The sequence below is a fragment of the Taudactylus pleione genome, unplaced genomic scaffold, assembly GCF_031769625.1.
Source record: "Taudactylus pleione unplaced genomic scaffold, aTauple2 ptg000319l, whole genome shotgun sequence".
In the NCBI taxonomy this organism is placed as follows: Eukaryota; Metazoa; Chordata; class Amphibia; order Anura; family Myobatrachidae; genus Taudactylus; species Taudactylus pleione.
Window position 1 is genome coordinate 1,933,003 of NW_028284720.1, and position 15,734 is coordinate 1,948,736.

Genomic DNA, 15,734 nt, shown 5'->3' on the forward strand with positions numbered 1-15,734 from the left:
CACCTGCTCTATAACATCACCCTCACTTACCCAGCTGATTGCCCTGAATGTTTATCTGTCATTATGGAGAAGATACATTGTGCTTGTTGCTGCAATATGAAGATATTATGATTTCCAAAACAATGAATTAGTTGTGATCAGACAATACCCAGAAGATAACAATGTCCCCATGATAAATATACAAATGAAATCAGCACTTATTTTGGAAATAGTTTTAATAATTTTATTTCCTAGGTTCCGCAAGGTTTGTGTTCTGCTGTCTGTCTTGCGGGGACCAGACGGGCACTGAGGAAAGGATCTCACACCTGCTGCTATGACTGTATCCAATGCTCAGAGGGAGAGATATCCAATGTGTCTGGTAATCTCTTATATTTCATCATTTTACCTTCCCGCAGCTCTGTGTGCTCTGTGCGGAGGGAAGGAGAGATTATATAATGGATTGATTTGGTGGTTTATAATTGTGTAACCTTCAAATTTAGCAAAAGTGAAACATTGGCTTAGAATGAAAGAATTATTTGGGAAGAAGTGATTGGCACATGATTATAGTTAATATCTATAAATGTCCTTAATAATTTGTCACCATTTGTAATCAGGACAATAAGATCTGTTACATGGATACATTGCTGTGATAAAGTATAATAGACAGAATTGTTGCCAGTGCCATGAACATTTGTGGCCTGATGCAGAGTCACAGACCCAGTTCTAAGAGTTACCGACCTCTAACTGCTGAGAATAACTGTTTATATCAGTACTGGTCTGAGCCTGTGTGATGTGGGTGTGAGACAGTGTTAATAAATAGGACCAACAACCCCCTGTTCTGTGTAATAATGATCACTCTCCCCAATCTCTCACACACCTACAGCCTAATGGCAAAATTTACTAAGTGGTGGGTTCTAAACCCCGGTGGTTTGGTGGCAGTTTGGCTGCGGTTTTGCTAAATGCAGATTTACTAAGGCCAAAACCACTGCAAAACTGCGGTCAAAGCAAATTTTAGAATAGAATAGGGCTGTCATTTAGAAACGGCCGGCAAACCACCACCAAACCCCCATGGATTAGAACCCACCATCAAACTGCCGAGTTTAGAACCTGCCACTTAGTAAATTTTGCCCTAATTCTGAGTCCGACGCTGCAGCATCTGAGTGCAGTTATTTTGCTGGTATTTCATTTTATGGAAATACTGCTACAAATCTTCCCTGGTGTACAGCTGGACATCTGTATGTGCAAGGTCTGAGACCCCCCATACTAGGTGCTGATGCATAATCATTCAAACTGGAGGCCCTAGTCTAATGGATGATTAGACTATGGCCTCCATTATGAATGATTATGCATCTGAGATAACAATCACTTCCCCAATGCGACCACGACACTCCCATAACATGCCCACAAGACAGACCATCCAGGGCCGTAACTAGGCACAGGGCACCGCAGGGCAGGGGGTGCTGTTTGGCCCTGTCAATTTACTTTTTATTGGAATTCTTACTTGTTGCTTCCTATTCTTTTAACCCCAGCATCTCCTGGCCTCCCCCATCTCTTCCCTGGCACTTCCCCATTGGACCATGGCACTTTTTCAGGTGCACTATCTTATGTCCCTATTTAAAAATTGGGGGGAAGGCAACAATGCTCTCTGTGGCAAAGGGCACCAAAAGTCTAGTTATGGCTCTGGGACCATCTAAATATGGCATATACATTAGCCACCTCTTTGTCACCTGCCAGTCCTGGCCCAGGATTGTCCAATACATTTTTTATATATTTCTTAGACTGTTGCGCATGTGTGAGACTCAGAATCACATCCTGAAGGTGCGTACACACACAACAATTTTTTTCAACGATTTAACTATAATTTAATCATTATCGTTAAAAAAATCGTTCAGTTTTAGATGTACAACGATGAACGATAATCGTTCATGCACGTTCATCTTTGTAGTTTGTAGTTCATCATTCATCGTCCATTCTGACTGTCAAACTGAACGATTTTCATTAATCAAGACAGCTTTATTTGTATACATACATAAATACATAAATATACAAGGAATTGAGATCGGGTTAACACATCCCCTTGAGTTCACAACAACAAAAGACAAACAATCATGCCACACCCACAGCCCACCCACACCCTCAATTATTTAACACCATAATAGCCTGCGGAAAAAAGCTATGCAGGTGTCTAGAGGTTCTTACTCATTGTGACCTATACCGCCTACCCCAGGGCAACATTTGAAACAGGTGGCAACCTGGATGTGCATCATCTGCCACAATGTTCCCAGCTTGCCTCCTAATCCTGGCTACATATAGATCTTGAAGAGGGGGAAGATTAACACCAATGATCCTTTCCACCACCCTAACCACTCTCTGCAGTCTGAACTTCTCATGTTCCGTAATGGAACTATACCAAACAATAATTGAAGTACAAAGAACAGACTTAATTACAGTTGAGTAAAAAAGATCTAACAATTCACGTGGCAGATTGAACTTCCTGAGCTGGCGCAGAAAGAACAACCTTTTCTGAGCATTCTTTACAATGGAATCAACATTTGTTCCCCACTTTAGATCCCGTGAGATCACTGACCCCTATAACCTAAAGGACTCCACCACAGACACCACTGTATCGCTAATAATGACAGGAGACATCGCAGCCGTCCGCTTCCTAAAATCCACTATCATTTCCACCGTTTTCTGTGGATTTAGCTCCAGATTATTCTCCCCACACCAAATAGCCAACCGCTCCACCACTCCCCTGTAAGCAGACTCATCACCCTCTCTAATAAGACCTATGATGGTAGTATCATCTGCAAATTTCAATAACTTCACAGACGGCTCACCAGAGGTGCAATCAGTTGTGTATAATGAAAAGAGCAGAGGCGAAAGGAAACATCCTTGAGGGGAACCTGTAGGTAAGTATCTAACTTTGTAGGTAAGTATCTAACTTTGATAGACGTGGGGGGAAGGGATGCGCTAATCTATGGTATTCAGATAGGGGTTATTGCAGCTGGGTGTGTATGAGGGCACTAAATATCCTCATTAGAATAGGGATGGTACATAAGAGTGAGGGGGAACATCCAGCGCATATAACACCTACGTTTAATTTACTAATTTACTAAACATGTATAGTTGGTGCGTATCCCCGGCAGAGTAATACGCTATTAGCGTTTTACTTACTCTGCACTGGTAATGGGTTTAGGGAAAACTGGGCAAAATGCAGTATTATATTGTTCCAGAGGGAATAGTAAGTTCCGAGTAGCAGGAATAAACCTGGCATGCATCAGATGCAAGAAGGAAAAAAAGTCTTGGACACCTTAATAGGTGGATGATTACCTTAGTCTTCCTTCTGCAATCCGAATGTGTGTGGGTGTAATCTTCCACCGGATCGAGTCCTTATAGGTCCCGTGGGGTCGATGTGTCTGCCGGCAGACTTCCTCGATGTGCCGCAATGAGCGCGTATCTGCTCGTGCGGTTTGCAGGGAGAATCGACTTTACAGAACTATACATGTTTAGTAGTTTATATGTATTGTTTGTTTGTCCTATTGTTTGTTAATTTGTATTGTATACCGGTATTTCTTTTAATAATACAGACACATAGTATGGTATATTGTACCTATCAATAAACATATATTTTTATAGGAATATCCCCTCTCAGTGTTTTATTTATATTGTGTTCTATTTAAACTCATCACTTAATTAATTAATCTATCTATCACATTGCAATTTCAAGTGATTGAACATCTGTATATTGACATATCAGTTTTCCTACATTAGCCCATATACTGTGGGAGTTTAACCATTTATGATCATTTTAATAAATTAAACGTAGGTGTTATATGCGCTGGATGTTCCCCCTCACTCTTAAGTATCTAACTTTGTTTGTAGTTTGTAAAAATCGTTCATTACATTTGGTAAATGAACGATTTTAGTAAATGATTTTCGTTCATTTTTCCCTTGAAAAAATTAACGAAAATCATTTTCTAAAATTGTTCATTTAACAAATCAATACGTGTGTATTCAGCTTAACTATTAAATCTCAAGTTCTGCCACCACTGTTTTTTCACAACTGACTGACCTCCAGTTCTCCCTACAAAACTGTAAATAGACCTTAAGTCAGTCCCATTTATAATAACCCAAATAATAACCGGTACTATAGATAGCACCATAGCTGGTTAGCTGAATTCATAGACAAATGAATCATATGTAAGGTTCAAAGACCAGGCGATAAACATGCAGCTTAATATGGGAAAATACAATGCTTAAAATATAAATAAAAAATATTCATAAAAATGACATACAGAGATAGTCTCAGGCACATGAGCATGTATTAGAAAACAAAAAAGATAAATTAACAGAAATAATGTATCTCACTTTTTTCATAATTGTTTGAGGGGAGAGTCAGATGTCAGATTGGGTTCCAAAAAATTTTACTCTTTTTTACAGTAAAAAAGGCCCATTCTCTGGTGCTCAGTGTAAATGCAAATTAGGTTTCACAACTCTTTTCAGAAAACTTTCTTGACTAAGGAACATTTGAAACATATTGTAAAAATAATTAATATGCTTAAGAATTGCGCCCCTAATCATAAGCCGCTATTTCTTCCTGATCTAAGCAGCTCTAGCATAAATCTGGCTGCATATTCCACCCCTTAGATTCTAGACAGGTCAATGACAACTTTGAAAACCAAGTGATCACATGAATAAGCATAATTACTTGTAGAGTTCCCATGTGATATGATATTTCCATGAGAATTATACAGCAAGAGAAACCTGTAACTCAGTGCCTGTTAGTGTCAAGCTGAATATAATTGATGTTTTGCCAGTATAAAGATATGTACTCATACAACTATCCTCAAACTGCCCCAAATAGACCCATTTAGAGCACCATGAACTTTGCTGCTTAAACACACAAAAATGCTAATCCTGTAACACTAGATCACTATATGTGAAGTAAGACACAAAATTGAGGAAAAAGCAACAATACAGGTCTAATACGAGTGTCCTGCACCAGGCACCCTTACACTTTGGAGATCATGCAAACCTGCTCGCAAGATGCGGCCGCTCGCTGGCAAAAAGGGGCCGGATATTCAAATTCCATGCTCACACTGCATGGCGTAAGGAGGCCCTCTATGTCTTTGCGAGCACTCGCTAGTGTATAAATACGCCCCCTTTCCCCTCGCAACACATGTCATCTGCAGGAATTGTTGGTTTAATCGAGAGCCATCAGAGCTGCTCGCAGCCCTTGAGGTAGCCCTAGCCTGATGCAAGCTCTGCGATCAGTGCTGGCTGAAATACATACAGGTGATGTGTACCATGATGCCACTTTGCTAATTATGCTTGCCCTTTAAATGGCATTTTGTTGGCCTGACACGCCTACATTCGCAACACCACTCCCCCATTTACAAGCACCTTCCCCTGTTACCACCCACAAACGGCAATATCTGTCACTCAAAGTAGCGCTCTGGCTTTGTGCTATGAGCACACAATTCACCATCGCAATGACTGGCTTACGCATGTGCACTGCGACTTATATGCATGCGCACTGTGCAACAATCGCCAGGCAGCGAGCGATCGCGTCTTAGCGAATGGGTCTGAATCAGGTCCTTTATCCACATCTTAATACCAATTACTTTGTACCAAGCACAATATTTGCATAAAAACAATCTGTGCATGCACCTGAGTCACACTGAGTATGCCTCATGTTACATTACCATAGTCACTTCCAGCAACTATTAACTCACAATCAGACAGTGTTTGCAGGTTGTAATTGAACTTGTTGGCAACAAAATCAAGGCACGTTACATCTGTTTTCTGGTTGTGTCACAGCCTCTAATGTGCAGTAAATGTGGCTTCAGTGTCTCAGTACCTGCAGCCATTCTGCACGACAATAAGGCTGCATAGAAGTCCAATTATTGAAGGATCTAACACTGATGCTGCATGTGTGAACGCAGATGCTTGGATTTGCAAAGCTGCAGGTGGGCATCTCAGTACATTCCTCAGCATATGCAACATTTACATACTGTATTTTGCTGCATACACAGTAGTGCATTATTAGGCACCCTAAAGTTTTTAGTAAATTCAATATTCTTTAGAGCATATAATAGTTAAATATCACCATATATTGAATAATAATCAATGCATTGCAGACAAAACATTTTGTCCATCGAGAGGCTTGCCAACTAGCAGCAGCTGGTGGGATAGGTGCAAGCCTACCAGCTATGCTGAAAAGGTAAAGTGAAATAAACTTTCACTTAACTTTGCACACAGGCCAGGGGAGATGGCAGTATTTGTACTGTGCGACGTGCATACACATCAACGTGACACATGCGTGCATCACATGCATGTCACACGCACTACCTAGGCAAGTCGAGCACACACTAGTCACATGAGCACGTGTAGGGTACACAGGCACTAGGCTCCACCTCCTGACTCAGATTTTTCCTCAGCATGGCAGATGGAGGACACAGTGTCTGTGTCTGCCACAGATACTTTGGTGTTGTCTCCATCCAACAGCAAAAGCATGAAACATCCCTTTCATGCAGCAGAATCCTCTTCTGAAGAGGAAATACTGTATAAAAGAAGGAAGTTATTTAACAATTCAGGTCAGAGGACAGTGGGGTAACTCTGAAGAGGAAGGAGTCAGTCGGGTTGTGGAGTCTCTTTCCCCTCCCCCATTTTATTATAGAGTGGTGAGAAAAGTCACTTCTAAAAAGAAGCACATAAGTGGTGTTTCTTCAAGAGTTGCCTGTTCAGGAAAAAACATCTCTTTCCCAGGTATTGCCCATAATTAGAATACCTCTAATGTCTAGAGCAGACCACATTCTTCTGCCCATGGCTGGCACACCTTCCCTGCTTCTGACAGGTATTATGAGCAACAGCACTCTCATAAGGTTGCTAGTAAGCACTGTTCATTGTCCCCTGCTCATTCATACAAAGATATCAGTTACCCCTCCATTGACTGGGAGTTGGAGGATGTCATGAGAACCAGTGCGTCCTCTAGCAGATGTGAACACAGTTACCTGCAGATGTCCAAAGTAGCCTTAAAAGGTAAAATTCCACCTTCTAAATTATATATGTCCCATTGGGCTCTCAGCAAATGCTCCGAGGTATATCAGTTTGCTCAATTAGCCTTTAGAACTGCCCTCATTAAGGAGGATGAGATGGTTCTCCATAATCATACTGGTATTCCAGACATTACTGCCCTGTTCACTCCGGAGATTGATCCGTCTCTTGCATCACTAGTCAGGGATAAAGCCCAGAGTGACACAATAGATAAGTTGCTGAGAAAGATACAATTTTAAAGTCTCAGATGCTGTTGGGCCACTTTTATTTGTCTTAGACAATACGGAGAAAGAAAAAGTCTCTAGTGGCTCTCTAAACTCCCTGGTAGCATCCAAAATGGCCCTCTTTAAGGCTATTAGCAGGGTTACATTAAAGATTAGCCAAACTTTTGACTTCATTTCCAATACACACAGAACACACTGGTTAGCTAGTATGGGTATGACCAATCTAGCTCCTTGGCCTGTGGATGTTGCCAACCTGACAGACTCTTTAGAGCTTGTAATTCCTTTGCAGATCTGTGGCACCCTTAGCCTCTAAAACAGCCCTTTCATTAGGAGGGTTGTTCTGTCAGAGCCAGCAGTTCGACTCGAGATCAGCAAAGTGCCCCCCAGAGCACCTACAGGAGGTTTCTTTCACACATGAGTGGCCAGAAGCACAGTGTCTGGCAACTCCAACTCCTCAAGGAATGACAGAGGATACAGTCAGTCACTTCTGTACAACCACTTCTAGCTGTCTTTCTCAACCAATAGATGTCTGGAAGCAGATTATCACAGACTGGTGGTTGCTAAAGATCATAGAAAAGGGTTTGTCTCTCCTTTTATTGTATTTCCACACCAGGTATTCGTCTGCACAATGAATGCCTGTCCTCTGCTAACTGGGTTCTTATCCCTAGCTTTACACCAAGGCAAATCGAGCTAGTGGGCATCTTCAAAAGGAAGAAGAAACAAGATGGTTTCTAAAGGCCCATTTTAAATGTCAAATCCCTGAACCAGTACATAAAGCCTCACTCCTTCCATATTTAGGGCCAAGCAGACATGCCTTTCCTGCTTGTCAGGAATGATTTTTGTATCAAAATAGATCTCAAAGTGGCCTTTCATAGAATCCAAGTTCACCCGAACCACAGGAGACTCATAAGGTTCCTCTGGAATGAAGCCTTCTATCCAGTGTTGGACTGGAGCATAAAGGGCCCACCAGGGGAATGCAGTGGTAGGGGCCCATGCTTTGGGGTGTGGTGAGTTACCACAGTGGATGAGGCCAGCCCACACAAAGTCTTGCACAGACATTAGAGACCATGTAACTGACCCTCTAATAGAGTAACAATGTATAATTGAAGTGCACAGTCTGAAACAAGCCATTAAAGCAAGTGGTGGGGCCATCAGGCAGCGGGGCCTACCAGGGATTTCCCCTGTATCCCTGTGGGCCAGTCCAACCCTGCTTCTATTCATGGACATAGATAGTGCTTGGACTGTCCAACGCCCCATACACATTCACCTGCCTCATGAAGGCTGTTATGACACATCTCTATCAGAATGGATTCCACTTTGTCTTCTACTTGGATGATCTCTTGGTTATCCAACCAGACAAAAAAGACCTTCTCTCTCACATAGGCATCATTTTGTCTCTCCTTCAGAATTTAGGTTTCACTGCGAACCTAGACAAATCAGTTTTGACTATGGATTTATCATAGAGTCCTCTTCTTTCTCAATCTCAATTCCCTCAGAAAAATTGAGAGACATTCAAGACTTTGTAACCCAAGTCCTCACCACCAGCTTTCCCTAAGAGATTTATCTACAGTTTGAGGGAAAATGACAGCGCTGGATTCAGGTTTCTACCACACTCCTCTCATATATCTCCTCGGTTTAGCTCTGTCTGGACAACAGGACTGTAGTCTCTTACCTCAACAGAATGGGAGGCACATGACCCCACACTCTCTGTCAAGAGGCAGTAGACATCTGGAACTGGGCGGTGCATGGATCCATACTTCTCTCTGCCTTATATATCCCAGGGGACCATAAACAACCTGGCCAGTTCCCTGGCCAGAAAGTGCCTCACATTGGATCACGTCAGTCTCTGGCCAGAAACCTTCCTTCCCATAGTAAAGACCTTTGGTCAACCGGATGTGGACCTCTTTGTATCTCCATCCAATGCACAAGTCCCAGCCTTTGTGCGCAAAATCTAGACCCTTGGAGACCTACACATGGGTGCCATTTCCTTTCCATGGTCCAATCTCACTCTCCCATATGCTTTTCTCTCTCTTGCCATGAAACTGAAGATATTTCAAAAGGTGAGAGTGGACAGAGTGTCTCACCTCATTCTGGTTTACCCTGTCTGGCTCTAAATAATATGGTTCTCCTTAATCACCCAACTCCAGAAGTGACCCAAATTGGACTGTACAGGGACAGCTTCCAGGGGACTGTAGATCTACTGAAAGCGACACAGTGCATGTGGATAGCAACATTAAATGGCTGCTAGCCATTTCCAATCTCTCAGCCTCTGCCTTGGCTTTGATAAATGCTTCCTATTCTGAACTCAACTCAGCAATAGATTTTCTGACCACTAAGTTCAAAACAGCCCTAGTCTCCACCACAATATGCTCATATTGCTTGGCCCTGGTGCTTTTAATTCCTGGCCTTACAGACAATAAGCTATACCTTAAGTTGCTCAAGGGCATTTTCCTTACCAGGCCATCATGTCCATGCTACTATTCCAGGTGGGACTTTAACCCTTACTAAACTTTTTAGCTACTACCACTTCCTTGGCTGAAATGTTTTGCCTTTCATGGAAGTTAGCTTCTTTATTAGCTTTGGCCATTGCTGCCAGAGGAGCAAAACTTTTAGTGATCCAAACTTCAGAGCCATGGATGACCTCAATCCCAGAGGGTTTTTATGTCCTTAAAAAGGACACACAAAAACAGTTCTGTTCAAAACCCCCTCGTGGAATTTGACCTGGTAAAAGGCCAATCCGATACCAACTTTGGCATAGTTGAGTGTATATCCACTTACATCACAATCACGGCACTGATTATAGGTGACATTTCCAACTTATTCATCACCTTTATAAATAATATAAAATTGCTTTTCATAACTTTTTCCACTTACGGCGTGTAGTTTCTTTTACTAGAAATAGTTTTTAATACTCTACTGCACATTCTCAAATCGGTATGTTGTCTGTCTGTAAATCACTTATATCTTAGGAAAAAATAGAAAAAATATAACTTTAAAGTTATTTCAATTGCAGTGAAACAAAATTTGGGAGGTGTATACATTTCTTTGTTCTATACAAATTACAAAATAGAATAGTGACACAGCAGCAATACAATCCTGTTTCAGTGGATAATAATGATGAAACCTTTGTATCCTGGTCTCTGTCATATGCTTTGTAAGAGTAGTGTGTGTGTGACAATCTGCATCTCACAAATTGTGTATGTCACAGTTAGGGACCAGTTTCTGGATTGGAATTTGTTCTTTATTAGAAGACTATGGCAGATAAACTGTGCAGCAAACTGACCCTTCATATAATATAATACAAGTGCATAATTTGGGCTGTTACAATTAGCAAAAAGTAAGCACACAGAAAGGCAGACTAGATGGGCCTATAGGTTATTTTATTACTGTCTATATGTAAATTCTGAAGCCTTTGAAATATTATCTTAAAGCTGGAACTTCCAACTATATGATCTTATGATTTAATGGAAATAAGTTTTCCAAGTTTTTAAAAGTCTTACTTAACACAGAACATTTGCAAATAATTTTAGGGCAATCAGAAATCTGTTGATACAAAGTGAACATTTTCTCAAGATTTCTCAATGACATTACTAAGCAAGAGATATATATTGGCCAATGTGCTAATATTATATTTTATCATAACATTTACTTCCCTATTCCTTTTTTAGACAGTGAAAACTGCCAACAATGTCCTGAAGATGAATGGCCTAATGAGGATAAAGATTTGTGTATTCCAAGGATACTAGAATTTCTTTCATACAAGTCAGACATGATAGCTATAGTTTTTTCTTCAATATCTGTCCTATTTTTTATCTTATCCATCTTTATAATTGGAATATTTGTTTCATTTTTGGACACTCCCATAGTAAAAGCCAATAATAGAAACCTGAGCTTCATTCTTCTAATCTCCCTCAAACTCAGCCAACTCTGTGTGTTTCTGTTCATCGGTCATCCTGTGGACATCACCTGCATGCTACGACAAATATCCTTTGGAATACTATTCACTGTGTCCATGTCTTCTATCCTGGCCAAGACTATCATGGTTTGCATTGCTTTCAAAGCCACCAGACCTGGAAGCTCCTGGAAAAAATGGCTCGGTGTTAAATTGGTGAATTATGTTGTGTTGATCTGCTCATCTGTTCAAGCTCTCACCAGTGCTTTTTGGTTGTCAGTTTATCCTCCCTTTCAAGAGTATGACAGGAAAACAAATCCTTGGATTATCATAGTTCAATGTAATGAGGGTTCTGTCTTTGCCTTTTATTTATGCTGGGTTACATGGGGTTTCTGGCAACTCTGAGTTTTGGTCTAGCATTCATGATGAGGAAATTACCTGACATCTTTAATGAAGCCAAATACATCACCTTCAGAATGCTGGTGTTCTTTAGTGTTTGGGTCTGTGCCATACCTGCCTATCTGAGCAGTAAGGGTAAACACATGGTCACTGTGGAGATTTTTGCTATATTGGCTTCAGGTATTGGAATACTGAGCTGTATATTTTTTCCAAAATGCTACAATATTCTAATAAGACCTGAACTGAACAGTAAAAGACACTTGTTAGTGAAAAGTTCTTCATAAACTTAATCATTTTTAAATGTTCCACTTTTATAGCTTTGTTAAAATTGAAAACTGCTGGCAATTTACAGTATAAAGTGAAAAATATATTTATACAGCTTTTCTATATCCATGTTATTGAAATAAAATTAGGTAAATTAAATTATTTGTAGCTGCAACATTGAATAGGAATTTTCTGTGGGCTCAGAGTACCTGATCTTCAAAAATAAAAATTGACAGAGATCTATGAAACAAATATTTTTGAATACCAGATAGAATATAGAAGATTTAGATAAGTTTATTATAATGTTTGTTTGAGTAAGATGTAAAATTTTTTACACAAGAAATAAACTGTGATGACACAACATGATATTAATTTAATTATCACAAAACTACATTGGTAAAATAGCTCCAATCCGCAGATACATTGAAATGTTTCATAAAAGGACAATACAATTACTGTACATATGTTATATTTTATTAAATTTTATACAGTATATTACATTTAGAGATGAGCGGGTCTGGTTCACCTAGAACAAGACCTACCCAAACTTTCCAATCTGGGCCAGGATCAGAGTCCAGCTCAGGTTTTCCTATCCTAACTCAGATTCCAAAATGAGGCATAACATCATCATCCTGCTGTCAGATTCTCACGGGTTTAGGATTCTATAAAGGTCCCTGTTGGTGCCATTTTCAATCCGGCTGTGCAAAGTGTACAGAACAGACATTCTCTGTGCTGCTCTGTCTGTACATGTGTTCTCTATTTCTCTCTCTGTTGTTCAAGGATGCAGTTTTGTTGGGCTGGGGCTGCAGTACATAAAGAGGGGCTGCAGTACACAAAGGGGTGCTGCTGTGTCACTGTTGTCCTGTCAATGAAGGGGATGGGGCTACAGTGCATAAAGGGCTGCTGCTGTGTTGTCCATAAAAGGGCTGGGGCTAGTTTAAATAAGGGAGTGGTTGCAGTACATAAAGGAGTTCTGCTGTGTTGTCCTGTCCATCAAGGGCTTGGGATGCAGTACCATCAAGGGGCAGAGGCTCCAGTACATAAAGGGGTGCTGCTGTGTTGTCCATAAACAGGCTGGGGCTGCAGTACATAAAGGGGTGCTGATGTGTTGTCCATAAACAGGCTGGAGCTGCAGTACATAAAGGGGTGCTGCTGTGTTGTCCATAAACAGGCTGGGGCTGCAGTACATAAAGGGGTGCTGCTGTGTTGTCCATAAACAAGACAGTGAAAAATTATTAGGGCACTAGTCTATCTGGGGACAATAATTACTAGTGAAACTGCAGCCTTCTAAAGGCTATTGCTCCCTTTAAAAAGTACAATTAGAAAAAAAACTTTGACAAAGAAGAGACGCTGCTATTTAACTAGTAGGAATAAAATATACAATTTATTAAAATAAATAAAAGTAAAATAACACACATTTCACATATAAGAGTAATGATACATTTGTAAATCCACAAAATAAACCTGATTTTTAACACAACACTTCCAATGTAAAGAAATGTATATCAATAACTTATTCAATACTTAATATTCTAGTGCAAACAATTCAAGCTTTTTATAACTACTTTTGTTCACAAAACTACATGATCATTTTTTTAACCGCTTATTATGATGGCTTAAAAGTTAGCATGCTTATAATTTGTTGCAAAAAGAAGAAAAATAAAAAAGGTCTTTCTTATAGTAAAAATAGTCACTTTGTAACCATAAGCTCATAAAATCATTTTATCCAGTTATTGATTTATGTATTTATCATTTAAAATACTGCACTTCATAATGCAGATACCATTTATCTTCTGGCAGGTTCCTAGTGATGTATATATAGGAACACCACCTCAATTCCCAGAGAGTTTAGTCAATCATTTGCACTTCCTGCTGCTGTTTTGTTTATACCAGAACACAAAGCCAGTCTGGAGAGAATTTGGAAAAGATAGTATATACTTTTCTTCTGGGTTTTTGGTCATCTGTTTGGTCATCCGATTGTGCAGTCTCCAGTAGATAGTGGGGATTGATAACGCGTTTCTCCACCTGTTTATGATATCACCAGCTACCTCAGATTATGGATAATCTGAGGAAGCCACTGATATCATAAACTGGTGGAGAAACATGTTGCAGGCACAGAAACAGACAGATCACAGGTGCAAAACTCCAAATTACTGATTATATATAAATACATTATGCAATAACATTTTGCAATCAATAGAGGTTTTTAGAATAATCATGGAGAAGGTTATGGGCCTGCCCACCATATCCAGGTAACCTCTGTAGGGTAGGTCCTAACATACTAGGGTTCAAATCCAGAGCGCAGGACACCCCTAAATCAGTGCAGCCAGACAACCCCATGACATCGCTATAATGAGAAAAGTTAAATGTGAAGTAAGAAAGATAAGAGCGGCAATGGCTGCATAGAAAGGTGAAAATACAAATATAATACAAACAAACAGTAAAGTGTTAAAATTGTGCAAAAAAAAAAGAATGTGTTATAATGCGATGCCATGAAGCAGACCAATTAAAGCAATCCAGGGGACCCACGCCCCAAAAATTAACCCAAAGTTGCACTACAGTATATAACTTGTAGGGCTTATCTAAAATTGTGCCTATTACTAGTGTGCATATACAAACCAGACTCCATGCTTTTTAACCACTAAGGGAGGGGTGCTAGTCCAGGCTGAAGGCATCTCCGTTCCTTCAGGTGTGCAATAAAGGTGTGCCATAATTATGCTAAAAACCTCTATTGATTGCAAAATTTTATTGCATAACGTATTTATATATAATCAGTAATTTGGAATTGTGCACCTATGGTCTGTCTATTTCTGTGCCTGCAATAAGTCTCAGCAGGTAGCACCTTCCATTATATATATTCAGGGTGCGCAGTCCAGGAATCTTTCCTATACACTCCATTTAATGTGCTTTATTGCACACCTGAAGGAAAGGAAACGCCTTCAGCCTGGATTAGCACCCCTACCTTATTGTTTTAAAAGCATGTAGTCTGGTTTGTATATGCACACTAGTAATAGGCACAATTTTAGATAAGTCCTACAAGTTATATACTGTAGTGCAACTTTGAGTTGATTTTTGGGGCGTGGGTCCCCTGGATTGCTTTGGTTGGTCCGCCTCATGGCATCGCATTATAAGACATTCTTTCTTTTTTGCACAATTTTAACACTTTACTGTTTGTTTTTATTATATTTGTATTTTCACCTTTCTATGCAGCCATAGTTGCTCTTATCTTTCTTACTTCTGTCTTTTTTGAACAATTTTAACACTTTACTGTTTGTTTGTATTATATTTGTATTTTCACCTTTCTATGCAGCTATAGCTGCTCTTATCTTTCTTACTTCACATTTCACTTTTCTCATTATTGCGATGCCCTGGGGTGGCTCGGCTGTGCCGATTTAGGTGTGTCCTGTGCTCTGGATTTGAACCCTAGTATGTTAGGGACCTACCCTACAGAGGTTAACTGGATATGGTGGGTCAACCCAAAACCTTGGCCATGATTATGCTAAAACCCTCTATTGATTGCAAATTTTATTGCATAATATATTTATATATAATCAGCAAATTGGAGTTTTTCACCTGTGATCTGTCTGTTTCTTTCTAAGTACACACTGGAGGGTGGGCAGCTCAAGTAAAGCAATTGCACTTTGTAAAAAAAGGCCTCCAAATTGCCTTGTTTTCTGCAAGAAGTGAAACAGACTTTCTGACATGCCTATTTGGATGCTATAATTTCATTTGTTTTAAATATTCCTCAACCATTATTTGTATGGTGACTATATCAGATTGAGTCATGGTAGAGGTCTCATTAATTGTAGGCAATTCTTTTAGACCTGAGCAGATGTTAAAACTTGGTTGTGTTGACTCATCTGCATCACCTTTTGGGAAAATTTTGTTTTTTCTCGGCAGATGCATTTGCAGGAAAA

At 40.0% G+C, this 15,734-nt stretch overlaps 2 pseudogenes; one reads left to right on the plus strand and one right to left on the minus strand.

Annotated features, from left to right (window-relative positions):
- The window catches only part of LOC148509559 (vomeronasal type-2 receptor 26-like), a 207,787-nt pseudogene extending 195,950 nt beyond the window's left edge, over positions 1-11,837 (plus strand).
- A 134-nt stretch (positions 11,838-11,971) lies between these two features.
- Positions 11,972-15,734, minus strand: part of LOC148509560 (uncharacterized) — a 28,757-nt pseudogene continuing 24,994 nt past the window's right edge.